We start from the raw sequence: 15237 nt of genomic DNA on the forward strand, positions 1-15237 counted from the left end.
ATATAGATTAGACCGCCCTCGTTCCTTTGTTAATATTTTCTCTCCTCTTCTTTTTCATTCTCTTCTTTCTCTTTTTCTGTGTATATATGCATATATATACAGATCCATATATTACATATAATATTATATATTACATATCATATATTACATATGTAATATATATAAATATTATATATATATATATATATGCAGAGAATCTAGTCAATAAGTATTCTTGTTACTATGGAGACCAAAGTGGAGCCTGGAGAAAATAAAATTTTTGATTTTTTAATGTTAACATTTTGCTACTATTCTTCAATTTTTAAAAATTCTTAAATACTTTAATTAGAAGCATTTAACACCTACTGTGAAGTGGGTTTGATTATGTCTAGACAAGCACATCATTTTTAATATGTATGTCTTTGTTACCCCACAGATGTACAGATGTGTCTACTTTCCCTCTTTGAAAACAAAGATCCAAAAGTACATATTCCACTTCCTGAACATTGACAAGAAGCACAGTATTTTACTCCATTTGAGCATATTTATATTCTTAAAGTTTGGTAAACAAATGAGAAGTTTAAGTGAAACTAAAGAGAAAGCTAAGGGGAAAAAATGGCAATAAATTACTTCTGTGTGTGATAATGCTACATATTTGAAGGTTTGTGTTTGTACATGTGGACTACTTTACACTTAGTAGAAGAGAAATGTACAGTGGAAATTGCCATTTTATATCTTAAAAATAACCTGAAAATTAAAAACAAGTTTTTAAATTGCTTCCTTAAATGTGGGATGATTAATTTTAGCTTTAGCAATCTTCAAGCATTCTTTTGGATAAACTGCTTTTTAAACTTTGAACTATAAACCATTATCTTCAGGAAGTCAGATGAAGCATGAATATTATTCATGAATAATATTCTTTCCATTATTTTCAGGATTGATGTCATATGCATGAAAAAGAATAATAGGATTTTGGTGGTATTAATACTAAGGTTTGTAGGAATGTTCAAATATGGTTATCAATGTCAATGTCAATGACAATCCTTCTACATTTTCCCCATTCCTATTTGCAATTCATTTCAATTAGTCCTTTTGATTTTTAGCATTTAATTTTGCTCACATATATCTGCATTTTTCACCTCTATTCCTGTCCTTTTCTAACATCTCATTCCTAACCCACCGCACTTGCTCCCAAACAGTCTCCATGCCTTTATCATTACCCATCTCTCATCCATTTCTCATATTTTAATTGGGTACTACTTACAAGACATAAATTCAACTAAATCACTTTCATGCTTAGAATACTTCAAGGGGTCTTGTCAATCTTGGCACAAAAATAAGGTGCATAATAAGGCTTACAGGTTCCTACAGGATCTGGTTCCTGCTCCTCCTCCCTAATCCTTATGTCTTGCTTTCTTCTTATATCTCTGTAGGTTCTCCATCTTACAGCTTTTTTGGCTGAATTTCTCTTCCAAGGATATATCATACTTCTTGTCTTGAGGACTTTGCACTTGCTGTTCCATGTGTGTGAAGTGTTCTTCTTCTATTTTCCTGCATATCTGCCATGTATCCCTCAACTCTTATCCCAAATGTCAATTCTACAGGGTCCATAAACCACTTCATAGACCCCAGACTAGACCTATTGTACACTTGCATGACACTTTATACTTTATAGTACCTTTATATTGTAATTATAAATTGTGCCATTATGAATGCTCATAGTCACAAAGTATAAATGTGTACAAAGACATAATTTCCTTCACTTCTTTCTAATAGGATTTGGCTCCTGGGATTCCATTTCCATTTGTGGTACAATTAAATTTTGCTACAATTCTCTTTCCATTTTTTAAGTCCCTTTCACAAAAATACTATTCTTTCAATTCAAGGAACTTTGCTGCTGCCCACCCTCTCCCCCTGCCCACCCCATCTCCTTTCCTTTTTCCAGGAGAATATGAGTTCCTGGCTCTGAGAGGGAAAGTGATACCTTGTTCATAATGGTTCTTTAGTCTCTATAACCTGTGCTGATATCAGTTTGTTCCTACCTATGCTGGAATTTCTTGCTGTTACTTTTGATCCTGCAATAATCTCTTATTAGGATATCCATGCTCTGTGTCCCATTTCAATCCTATCCCAGAGATGTACTAGACTGATTTAAGACTTGAATTTCTTTTGATTGATAAGGGCTGGAAGTGAGGAAGTTTGCTTTCAAATTTAGTCGATTTTCTATTCCTGCTATGGTCAATGTTGTTGCCCCCACAAAGTATATCAAAATCCTAACCCTTAAGGTGATGGTATTAGGAGGTAAGGCCTTTGCGGGGTGATTATGTTACAGAGTGGAGCCCATATGAATGAGATTTGTTCCCTTATCAAAGAAGCCCAAGAGAACACCCACCAATCCTTCTAACATGTGAGGACACAGTGAGAAAGTACCATCTATGAACTAAGAAGTGGGCCCACGCCAGACATTGAATCTGCCTTGATCTTGAACTTTCCAGCCTCCAGAATCGTGACAAATACACTTCTGTTATTTATAATCTATCCAGTCTGTGATATTTCAGTATAGCAACCAGAATGGACTAAAAATATTTCATTAGAGTCTGCTGCACTCTGTGAGGCTGCCTGCAGGCCCATTTGCCTAGGCATCTTACTCAGTCACAGGGCTGTGGTGTCATATAGAATCTGGCTTTCCTATAAGCTTTGCCTTCTTCCCAGGATGCAACAAAGGCAGGGAGATCATGCTCCAGTCGAATTTTCTGTGGTTTTGCCTCAGAAGAAGCAGAGTGAAGGTGCCCTTTCTCAGTAATTCATATTAACCACAGGTTTACTCTCTTGCTCTCTCCTGAGTTCTGAAGCTCCTTCCAAACAAAAGAATTGGGAATATTCTTTACTAAATGGTTTTCTTCTGAGATGAGAAAGGATCAGGTGCATATACGGTAGTATGGCCATCAACTTCATTGAATGCCATTCTAATAGAAAGTTATGGGTAAATTTTGTGCCCACTTCCTTAATATTTTGCCTACTTGTGATATTCAGAGTCAAACTTTTGTTTTAAGCCTCTTCTCATTGACTTTCAAGGCAATTATTCCTGTAATGAGCTTTCAAAAAATCCATTCAGAAACTCAGTTTACTATTCTTTTTCAAGCTGATTTATCCTCTCCTGGGACAAAAAGAATAATTTTGAGAAAAAAAACTTGGTTGTTTATCAAAATATTATCTATCCACATATGGCTGATTTTTGAAACTTCTTTAAAATTACAAGCTCTCCATGGTCAATAGTCAGGTTTTTGTTATACTATTGTATCCCCTAATTCACATTAGTGTACTTCATTAGTAAGTATTTTTGAAGAAATAAATGTACAAACAAGTGTCAACCAAGAAGAGGTGAAAGAACAGACTGCAAATGAATAAGACAGACAAGGCATTTATTGAGGTCTTAGGAATTGCAATTTGGGAGACACAGATCTGGCTGGAAGCCAAATTGTGTTCTGAAGGAGAGTTTGGTAGGGAATTTTAAAAGGAAGCAGAGGGTGATTACATAAGTTATTTCAAAAGAATTATTGTTGGTGAAGGCAACTGGCTTAAACCTGAGTCCATAGTTCATTGCTTTTTGGTATTCAAGAGTTGCAGCACTGGTGAAATTCAGCTATGTTTCAGCATGTTGGGGTTGTTACAGTTTGGCCAGGTTCAGCGGTTCAACCAAGTTACTGTTTTTTGCTTGTTTGTTTGTTTGTTTGTTTTTTAAGGTTGCAGGTTATGCAGGCAGTCTTAGAATGACCACTATCCAAATTGATTTTAGAATTCTGAACCAGAATGACACCATTCTGTATATCATATTTCATATAAGAATCACAGTAAAGGAAAACAAATTCATAGTTCACCGTTAGTAGGTTCCAAGTAAAATTTTTGTAAACTGTTAGAGTGAGTTGTTTGACTTGGGCCTAACCTATTTCTACCATCTAATCTAATAATAGGATCTTGTGTAACTTTAGGCCTGTTTTCAGGTGAAAGGGCCATGGTCTTCTTTTGTCTTTTTCTGTGTAGAAAGAGGAAAGAAATAAGAACATGTATGGCAACAGGGAAAAACTTATAAGATACAGGAAGGGTATAGGAGACAGAGAACATCAGAGGCATGGCTGAGCTTCCTTGCAAATAAGAAAAGGTCATGGGTTATTTTGCTGCAGAGACTGTGTGGATAAAAGTTGAAAAGAAAAGAACCACATTCATTTATTTCATTTTTAACACCCAATAACTTATACTTTGTAAATGCCTCTCAAATGGTGACTTGAAACAAGATAAATATCCCTTTTTGGGTGGGCAGGGGGAAGAGAGCTTCCTTCTTTCTGCCTGCAGTATTATTTATTATTATTATACTTTAAGTTCTGAAATACAAGTGCAGAATGTGCAGGTTTGTTACATGTGCCATGGTGGTTTGCTGCATCCATCACACCGTCATCTACATTAGGTATTTCTCCTAATGCTATCCCTCCCCTAGCTTCCCATTCCCCAACAGGTCCCAGTATGTTGTTACCCTCCTTGTGTCCATGTATTCTCATTATTCAACTCCCACTTACGAGTGAGAACATGTGGTGTTTGGTTTTCTGTTCTTGTGCTAGTTTGCTGAGAATGATAGTTTCCAGCTTTATCCATGTCCCTACAAAGGACATGAACTCATTCTCTTTTATGGCTACATAGTATTCCATGGTGTATATGTGTCACATTTTCTTTATCCAGTCTATCACTGATGGGCATTTGGGTTGGCTCCAAGTCTTTGCTATTGTGAACAGTGCCACAATAAACATATGTGCATTTGTTTTTATAGTAGATGGATTTATAATCCTTTGGGTATATACTTAGCAATAGGGTTGCTGGAGATCAAATGGTATTTCTGGTTCTAGATCCTTGAGGAATCACAACACTGTCTTCCACAGTGGTTGAATTAATTTACACTCCCACCAACAGTGTAAAAGCATTCCTGTTTCTCCACATCCTCTCCAGGATCTGTTGTTTCCTGACCTTTTAATGGTCGCCATTCTAACTGGCATGAGATGGTATCTCATTGTGGTTTTGATTTGCATTTCTCTAATGATCAGTGATGATGAGTTTTTGTTTCAAGTTTGTTGGCTCATAAATGTTTTCTTTTGGGAAGTGTCTGTTCATATCCTTGACTCACTTTTTGATGGATTGTGTGTTTTTTTTTTTTCTTGTAAATTTGTTTAAGTTATTTGTAGATTCTGGATATTAGCCCTTTGTCAGATGGATAGATTGCAAAAATTGTCTCCCATTCTGTAGGCTGCCTGTTCAATCTGAAGATAGTTTCTTTTGCTGTGCAGAAACTCTTTAGTTTAAATGAGTCTCATTGTCAATTTTGGTTTTGTTGACATTACTTTTGGTGTTTTAGTCATGAAGTCTTTGCCCATGCCTATGTCTTGAATGGTATTGCCTAGGTTTTCTTCTAGACCTTATAATTTTAGGTCTGACATTTAAGTATTTAATCCATCTTGAGTATATTTTTGTATAACATGTAAGGAAGACGTCTAGTTTGTTTTCTGCATATGGATGGCCAGTTTTCCTAACATCATTTATTAAATAGGAAATCCTTTCCCCATTGCTTATTTTTGTCAGGTTTGTCAAAGATCAGATGGTTGTAGATGTGTGGAGTTATTTCTGAGGCCTCTGTTCTGTTCCATTGGTCTATATATCTGTTTTGGTACCAGTACCATGTTGTTTTGGTTACTGTGGCCTTGTAGTATAGTTTGAAGTCAGGTAGTGTGATACTACGAGCTTTGTTCTTTTTGCTTAGGATTGTCTTGGCTATACAGGCTCTTTTTTGGTTTCATATGAAATTTAAAGTAGATTTTTTTCTTATTCTGTGAAGAAAGTCAATGGTAGCTTGATGGAGATAGCATTGAATCTGTAAATTACTTTGGAAAGTATGGCCATTTTCACAATATTGATTATTCCTACCCATCCTGAGACTTTGCTAAAGTTGCTTATCAGCTTAAGGAGATTTAGGGCTGAGATAATGGGGTTTTCTAAATATACAATCATGTCTTCTGCAAACAGAGACAATTTGACTTCTTCTCTTCCTATTTGAATACCCTTTATTTTTTTCTCTTGCCTGATTGCCCTGGTCAGAACTTTCAATACTATGTTGAATAGGAGTGGTGAGAGAAGGCATCTTTGTCTTATGCCACTTCTCAAAGGAAATGCTTCCAGCTTTTGCCTATTCAGTATGATATTGGCAATGGGTGTGTCATAAATACCTATTATTATTTTGAAATATGTTTCATGAATACCTAGTTTATTGAGAATTTTTATCATGAAGGGTGTTAAATTTTATCAAAGGCCTTTTCTGCAGCTATTGAAACAATCACGTGGGTTTTGTCATTGGTTCTGTTTATGGATTATGTTCTGTGATGGATTACGTTTATTGATTTGTGTATGTTGAACCAGCCTTGCATCCCAGGGATAAAGCTGACTTGATCATGGTGGATAAGCTTTTTGATGTGCTGCTGGATTCGATTTGTCAGTATTTTATTGAGGATTTTCTCATTGATGTTTATCAGTGAAATTGGCCTGAAATTTTCTTTTTGTTTGTGTGTCTCTGCCAGGGTTTCCTATCAGGATGATACTGGCCTCATAAAATGACTTAGGGAGTATTCCCTCTTCTTCTATTGTTTGGAGTAGTTTCAGAAAGAAAGGTACCAGCTCCTTATGGTATCTGTGGTAGAATTCAGCTGTGAATCTGTCTGGTCCTGGGTTTTTTTCTTTTTCTTTGTGGTTGGTAGCCTATTAATTACTGCCTCAATTTTAGAACTTGTTATTAGTCTATTCAGTGATTCAACAATTTCCTGATTTAGCCTTGGGAGGATGTATGTGTCCAGAAATTTATCTATTTATTCTAAATTTTCCAGTTTATTTGCATAGAGGTGTTTATAGTATTCTCTCATGGTAGTTTGTATTTCAGTTGGATCAGTGGTGATACTTTTTTTTTCACTTTAAGATCCTTGATTTTATTTTATGGGAATTTCACATCAATTAAAAAATACACACACACGGCCAGGTGTGGTGGTTCCTAACTGTAATCTCAGCACTTTGGAAGGCCAAGGTGGGTGGATCACCTAAGGTTAGGAGTTTGAGACCAGCCTGGCCAACATGGTGAAACCCCATCCCTCAAAAAAATAATCCAGACGTGGTGGGGTATGTCTGTAATCCCAGCTACTTGGGAGACGGAGGCAGGAGAATCACTTGAGCCCAGGAGGTGGAAGTTGTGGTGAGCTGAGATAGTGCCATTTTACTCCAGCCTGGGCAACAAGAGTGAAGCTCTGTCTCAAACACACACATACTTCTTGCTTCTTCTAACTTCTGGTGGCTACCGGCATTTTTTCATTTGTTGCTAAATCACTCCGGTCTCTGTAACTATCTTTACATGACCTTCTCCTCTTCTGTCAAAACTCTCTCTCACTCCTTATTATTATTATTACTTTTGAGACAGGGTCTGCCTCTGTCACCCAGGCTGGAGTGCAGTAGTAGAATCATTGCTCACTGCAGTCTGGAACTCCTGGACTCAAGCCAACCTCCTATCTCAGCCTCCCAAAATGCTGGGACTATAGGAATGCACCATTGTGACTGGCCAATTTGAATTTTTTTAAAGAGATGGGGTCTTGCTATGTTGCCCAGGTGGGTCCTGAACTTCTGGCCTCTAGAGATATTCCTGCCTTGGCTTTCCAAAGTGGTAGATTACAGGTGTGAGTCACTGTACCTGGCTAGGTACATTATTATTATCATCATTATTTTTTTAATTGTAATACATTTAAATATTGTATTCACTTTGGGGTGAAGGCAATTTTTTTATTGCATTTTATGTTTTGGGGTACATGTGAAGAACATGTAAGATTGCTGCATAGGTACACACATGGCAGTTTGATTTGCTGCCTTCCCCCATCACCTATATCTGGCATTTCTCCACATGCTATCTCTCCCCAACTCCCCACCCCCACTGTCCCTCCCCTATTTCCCCCCAACAGACCTCAGTGTGTGATGCTCCCATCCCTGTGTCCATGTGTTCTCATTGTTCAACACCCACCTATGAGTGAGAACATGCGGTGTTTGATTTTCTGTATTGTCATGTTGCTGAGAATGATGATTTCCAGGTTCATCCATGTCCCTACAAAGGACACGAATTCATCATTTTTGATGACTGCATAGTATTCCATGGTGTATATGTGCCACATTTTCCCTGTCCAGTCTATCATTGATGGGCATTTGGGTTGGTTCCAGGTCTTTGCTACTGTAAACTGTGCTGCAATGAACATTCGTGTGCATGTGTCCTTATAGTAGAACAATTTATAATCTTTCAGATATATACCCAGTAATGGGATCGCTGGGTCAAATGGAATTTTTATGTCTAGGTCCTTGAGGAATCGCCACACTGTCTTCCACAATTGTTGAACTAATTTACACTCCCACCAACAGTGTAAAAGTGTTCCTATTTTTCCACATCCTCTCCAGCATCTGTTGTCTCCAGAGTTTTTAATGATCGCCACTCTAACTGGCATGAGATGGTAACTCAGTGTGGTTTTGACTTGCATTTCTCTAATGACCAGTGTTGATTAGCATTTTTTTCATATGTTTGTTGGCCTCATGTATGTCTTTTTGTTTGTTTGTTTGTTTTTGAGACGGAGTTTCGCTCCTGTTACCCAGGCTGGAGTGCAATGGCACGATCTCGGCTCACCGCAACCTCCGCCTCCTGGGTTCAGGCAATTCTCCTGCCTCAGCCTCCTGAGTAGCTGGGATTACAGGCATGCGCCACCATGCCCAGCTAATTTTTTGTATTTTTAGTAGAGATGGGGTTTCACCATGTTGACCAGGATGGTCTCGATCTCTTGACCTCGTGATCCACCCGCCTCGGCCTCCCTAAGTGCTGGGATTACAGGCGTGAGCCAACACGCCCGGCCCTGTCTTCTTTTGTAAAGTGTCTGTTTATATCCTTTGCCCAGTTTTGAATGGGCTTGTTTGTTTTTTTTTCTTGTAAATCTGTTTTAGTTCTTTGTAGATTGTGGATATCAGCCCTTTGTCAAATGGGTATTGCAAAAATTTTTTCCCATTCTGTTGGTTGCTGATTCACTCTAATGATCATTTCTTTTGCTGTGCAGAGGCTGGTGGAGTTTGATTAGGTCCTATTTGTTTGTTTGGCTTTCTTTGCAATGCTTTTGGTGTTTTAGTCATGAAGTCCTTGCTTATGCCTATGTCATAAATGGGTTTTGCCTAGATTTTCTTCTAGGGTTTTTATGGTGTTAGGTCTTATGTTTAAGTCTTTAATCCATCTGGAGTTAATTTTAGTGTAAGGTGTCAGGAAGGGGCCCAGCTTCTGCTTTCTGCACATGGCTAGCCAGTTTTCCAAACACCATTTATTAAACAGGGAATCCTTTCCCCATTGCTTGTTTTTGTCAGGTTTGTCAAAGATGAGATGGTTGTAGATGTGTGACATTTCTTCCACAGCCTGTGTTCTGTTCTCTTGGTCTATGTCTCTGTTGTGGTACCAGTACCATACTGTTTTGATTACTGTAGCCTTGTAGTATAGTTTGAAGTCCGATAGTGTGATGCCTCCCACTTTGTTCTTTTTGCTTAGAATCGACTTGGCTATGTGGGCTCTCTTTTTGTTCTGCATGAAGTTTAAGGTGGGTTTTTCCAGTTCTCTGAAGAAGGTCATTGGTAGCTTGATGGGGATAGAACTGAATCTGTAAATTACTTTCAGCAGTATGGCCATTGGTGATAGAGTTTTTATTGTGTCTATTTGATTCTTCTGTCTTTTATTTTGTATTAGTCTGGTTAATGATCTACCTATTTTGTTAATCTTTTCAAAAAACCACCTTCTGGATTTATTGATTTTTTTGGAGGGTCTTTTGTGTCTCTGTCTCCTTCAGTCCTGCTCTGATCTTGGTTATTTCTTGTTTTTCACCAGCTTTTGAATTTGTTTGCTCTTGTGTCTCTAGTTCTTTTAATTGTGATGTTAGGGTGTTGATTTAGATCTTTCTTGCTTTCTCTTCTGGGCATTTAGTGCTATAAATTTCCCTCTGAACACTGCTGTGTCTGCATTCCAGATATTCTGGTACATTGTGTCTTGTTCTCATTGGTTTCAAAGATCTTCTTAATTTCTGCCTTAACTTCATCATTTATCTACTAGTCATTCAGGAGCAGGTTGTTCAGTTTCCATGTAGTTATGTGGTTTTGAGTGAGTCTCTTAATCCTGAGTTCTAGTTTGATTGCACTGCAGTCTGAGAGATTGTTTGCTATGATTTCCATTCTTTGCATTTGCTTACGAGTGTTTCACTTCTAGTTATATAGTGAATTTTAGAATAAGTGCTATAGGTGCTAAGAAGAATGAATATTCTGTCTATTTGGGGTAGAGAGTTCTGCAGATGTCTACTAGGTGTGCTTGGTCCAGATATTCAAGTCCTGAATATCCTTGTTAATTTTCAGTCTTGTTGATCTGGTAATGTTGACAGTAGGGTTTTAAAGTCTCCCACTATTATTGTGGGGAAGTCTAAGTCTCTTTGTATGTCTCTAAGAACTTGCTTTATGAATCTGGGTGCTCCCATATTGGTTGCATACATACCTAAGATAGCTCTTCTTGTTGCATTGATCCCTTTAACATTATGTAATGTCCTTCTTTGTCTCTTTTGATCTCTGCTGGTTTAAAGTCTGTTTTATCAGAGACTAGGATTGCAACCCCTGTTTTTTTTCCTTTGCTTTCTATTTTCTTGGTAAATCTTTCTCCATTTCTTTATTTTGAGTCTATGTGTGTCTTTGCACATGAGATGGGTCTCTTTAATACAGCACATTGATCCATCTTGACTATCCAATTTGCCAGTCTGTGTCTTTTAATTGGGGCATTTAGCCCATTTACATTTAAGGATAATATTGTTATGGGTGAATTTGATCCTGTCATTATGATGCTAGCTGGTCATTTTGGCCATTAGTTGATGCTGTTTCTTTATAGTGTCAATGGTCTTTACCATTTGGTAAGCTTTTGCAGTGGCTTGTACTGTTTTTTTCTTTCCATGTTTAGTGCTTCCTTCAGGGGCTCTTGAAAGGCAGGCCTGGTGGTGACAAAATCTCTCAGCATTTGCTTGTTGTAAAGGATTTTATTTCTCCTTCGTTTATGAAGCTTATTGTGGCTGGATATGAAATTCTGGGTTGAAAATTCTTTTCTTCGAGGATTTAAATTTTTGGTCCCCACTCTCCTCTGGCTTGTATGGTTTCTGCAGAGATATCAGCTATTAGTTTGATGGGGTTACCTTGGTGAGTAACCTGACCCTTCTCTCTGGCTTCCTTAACATTTTTTCCTTCGTTTCAACTGTGGTGGATCTGACAAAATGTGTCTTCAAGTTGCACTTCTTGAGGAGTATGTTTGTGGTGTTCTCTGTATTTTTTGAATTTGAACTGTGGCCTGTCTTGCTAGGTTAGGGAAGTTACCCTGGATAATATCTTGAAATGTTTTTTCCAACTTGGTTCCATTCTCCCCATCACTTTCAGGTACAGGAATTAAAGGTAGGTTTGGTCTTTTTACATAGTCCCATATGTTTTGGATGCTTTGTTCATTTCTTTTCATTCTTTTTTTCTCTAATCTTGTCTTCACACTTTATTTCATTAAGTTGATCTTTAGTCTCTGATATTCTTTCTTCTGGTTGATTGATTTGGCCATTGATACTTGTATGTGCTTTACAAAGTTCTCATGTTGTATTTTTCAGCTCCATCAGGTCATTTATTTTCTTCTCTAAATTGGTTATTCTAGTTAGCAATTCTTCTAATCTTTTTTCAAGGTTCTTAGCTTCCTTTTATTGGGTTAAAACATGGTCCTTTAGCTCAGAGGAGTTTGTTATTACCCACATTGTGAAGGGTACTTTTGTCAATTTGTCAAAATCATTCTCTATCCAGTTTTGTTCCTTGCTGGCAAGGAGTTATGCTCCTTTGGAGGAGAAGAGGCATTCTGGTTTTTTGAATTTTTGGCGTTTTTTGCAATGATTTTTCCTCATCTTTTGTGGATTTATCTACCATTTGCCTTTCATGTGGTGGGCTTGGGTGGCGTTTCTGTTGGACCTCTTTTTGTTTGATGTTGATGCTATTCCTTTCTGATTGTTAGTTTTCCTTCTAATAGTCAGGCCCCTCTGCTGTAGGTCTGCTCGAGTTTGCTGGAGGTCCACTCCAGACCCTGTTTGCCTGTATCACCAGCAGAGCCTGCTCCTTCCATGGGAAGCTTTGTCTTAGAGGAACACCACCCAGATGCCAGCTGGAACTGTCCTGTATTAAGTGTCTGTCAACCCCTGTGGGGAGGTGTCTCCCCATCAGGAGGCACGGAGCTCAGGACCCACTTGAGGAGGCAGTCTATTCCTTAGCAGAGGTTGAGTGCAGTGCTGGGAGACATGCTGCTGTCTCCAGAGCTAGCAGGCAGGAATGTTTAAGTCTGCTGAAGATGCACCCACAGCCACCCCTTCCTCCAGGTGCTCTGTCCCAAGGAGATGGGAGTTTTATCTATAAGCCCCTGACTGAGGCTGCTGCCTTTCTTTTAGAGATAACCTGCCCAGACAGGAGGAAGCTAGAGAGGCAGTCTGGCTACCCAGCTGTGGTGGACTCTGCCCAGTTTGAATTTCCTGGCAGCTTTGTTTACACTGTGAGGGGAAACTGTCTACTCAAGCCTCAGTAATGGCTGACATCCCTCCCTCCACCAAGCTAGAGCATCCTAGGTTGACTTCAGATGGCTGTGCTGTCAGTGAGAATTTCAAACCAGTGGATCTTAGGTTGCTGGGCTTCATGGGAGTGAGACCTGCTGAACTAGACCACTTGGCTCTCTGGCTTCAGCCCTCTTTCCAGGAGAGTGAATTGTTCTGTCTCGCTGGCATTCCAGGTACCACTGGGATGTGAGAAAAATATTCTGCAGCTAGCTTGCTGTGAGTCCAAATGGCTGTCCAGTTTTGGGGTGAACCAGAAGTCGAGAGGTGGGGGTACACCCGTCATGCATGTGCAAACATGGTTGTCAGAAGGTGCTGAGGCTAAGGCAAACAATGGCGGAGCTGGATGAAGCCGATGAAGCGAAATTGCAATGCTTGGTGGCTGCTGAACAGCAGAAGGCTCAGTTTACTGCACAGATGCATCATTTCATGGAACTATGTTGGGATAAGTGTGTGGAGAAGTCATGGAATTGCCTAGATTCTTGCACTGAAAACTGTCTCTCCAACTCTGTAGACCGCTTCATTGACACCACTCTTGCCATTACCAGTCGGTTTGCCCAGATTGTACAGAAAGGAGGGCAGTAGGCCATCCCCCAGGAGAATGATAGAAGCAAAGGACTTGTTATTAAGCAGACTGAAGGGCCAGTAGGGGAAGGTTGTCAGCCCATTGTGAGATCAGCCTCAGGCTGTTATCAAGTCTGTTGGTGCCAAAAAGTAAAAGATGAAATGTTCGAAGAGTGAAATTTATTTATTTGGAATTCAGAAATTCCAGGCTCTATCACATCAGTTATTCGATAAATGTGAATTCTCCAAAAAAAAAAACAAAAACAAAACCCCCAGGGTCCCAGTGTTATAGACATCTGAGGGAATCTACTGGTCTATGGGTTGCAAGGACTGTGGGAAAAGTATAGTATCTGAGCTGGAGTGTACCATTTGTCAGTCCATCATGGCTTCCTTTGGCTAGAAGAGGGAGTTCCCTGACCCCTTGTGCTTGCTGAGTGAGGTGATGCTTCACCGTGCTTTGGCTTACCCTCCGTGGGCTGCACCCACTGTCTAACCTGTCCCAATGGGATGAGCTGGATACCTCAGTTGGAAATGCGGAGATCACCTGCCTTCTGCATTGATCTTGCTGGAGCTGCAGACTGGAGTTGTTTCTATTTGGCCATCTTGCCAACAATTTTATTTTCATTACAGTTTTATAGGATATATTAAGCCCACACTGCAATATTATTTTCATATTATTTTCATTGGTGCTTTATAGGAAATATTAAACCTAAACTGGCAAAGAAGCAACTAATCTTTTGACCATGTATGACAGGCAGCAAGCAAATGTTGGGGCATGGTCAGCTGATGAAAGCTTATAGTTTTGGGACTTAGAATCAAAATGTAAAATAAAGTTTCATCTTTATTTTTCTGCCTACTTTTTATTACTGATCTTATAGTAAGAGGAATTTTTAGTGAAAATTTTCCATTTTAGAGGTCAAGTTCCTTTTGGCTTTGTTTTGACCACACTTCAGCTTTCCCAAAGAAAACATAACAGAGAATAATAAAACTAAACTGTCTAGAGCCTCACAGTGCAGCACAGTTTAAAAAGAGGTTTAGGTTTGGAAAAATAACCAAAGAAACATTTGGGGTGTTTCTTAAGACCATCAAGAAATGTTAAAGGCTTGAAATTCAACTTAGATAATAATATTAGAGCTATGAATAATTGCTAAAATAATTTTGTCCATTATGCATAATAACCACTTGATTTAGTGATTTGCTTGAGGTCAACTGTAATTCAGTGACATAGTTTAAGGTAGAGGTGCCTTTTTTTTTTTTTTAATTTTCCAATAAGCCAGCCAAACTTTCTAGTCAAGTAAAATAAAGATAAACACAGGATGGAAGTGGGAAGAAATCTGTAGCCATGTTATTTGACAGATGTGGCCTAAAGAAAGTCCATAAATTTTTGTTGAAATGCCTAAATGAGGCTTGACTGACCCTTGTCCTTCTAGAGGACTTCTTCATTTCCAACTAGAATACATGAGCAATCTGTCCACTATCCTTCTGAAAAAATATTCTTTTTGATTAAGTTAATCAAAGCCTTTCTCCACTGTTTACAAAGAATTCAAAATGATACATATCTTTTTGGCATATTCTTGTACTGCAGGATTTCTCAAAGTTCTTTTGTATGCTAGTGTAAATATTCAAGGAGAATTATACATGTGGCAATTCCTATATTTATTTGACCTTTGCTTATAAAACATCATTTGAGATTTTTTTTCTAGAACACACTCTGGAAAACATTGCATTATAACATTGCTGTTCCCTGAGGTACTGCCTCAGCCCTAGAGCTGATTCTCAACCTTTGAGAGCCTATTTTATGAATAGGTTTATGAGCCTATTCTATTTACCAGATAAGGGTGCTGCAATTTTATATTATGAGGGTAGTGTAAGCTCTGTGCTGTAATGTTGCAACATTCAATTAGGACATTTGTAACAATTTTACATGAGGCATTCTAGTTGAATTTTCTGCGTAGGGTTCCAG

General features: G+C 38.5%; 1 protein-coding gene and 1 pseudogene across 13 annotated transcripts in view; both read left to right on the forward strand.

The window, feature by feature from the left end:
* Positions 1-15237, forward strand: part of LOC118142978 (proto-oncogene c-Rel-like) — a 365180-nt gene that overhangs the window by 332876 nt on the left and 17067 nt on the right. The window lies entirely within an intron of this gene.
* On the forward strand, positions 7440-15129 carry LOC118143249 (mitochondrial import inner membrane translocase subunit Tim8 B pseudogene; annotated as a pseudogene).

The sequence above is a fragment of the Callithrix jacchus genome, chromosome 7 (assembly GCF_049354715.1).
Source record: "Callithrix jacchus isolate 240 chromosome 7, calJac240_pri, whole genome shotgun sequence".
Taxonomy (NCBI): domain Eukaryota; kingdom Metazoa; phylum Chordata; class Mammalia; order Primates; family Cebidae; genus Callithrix; species Callithrix jacchus.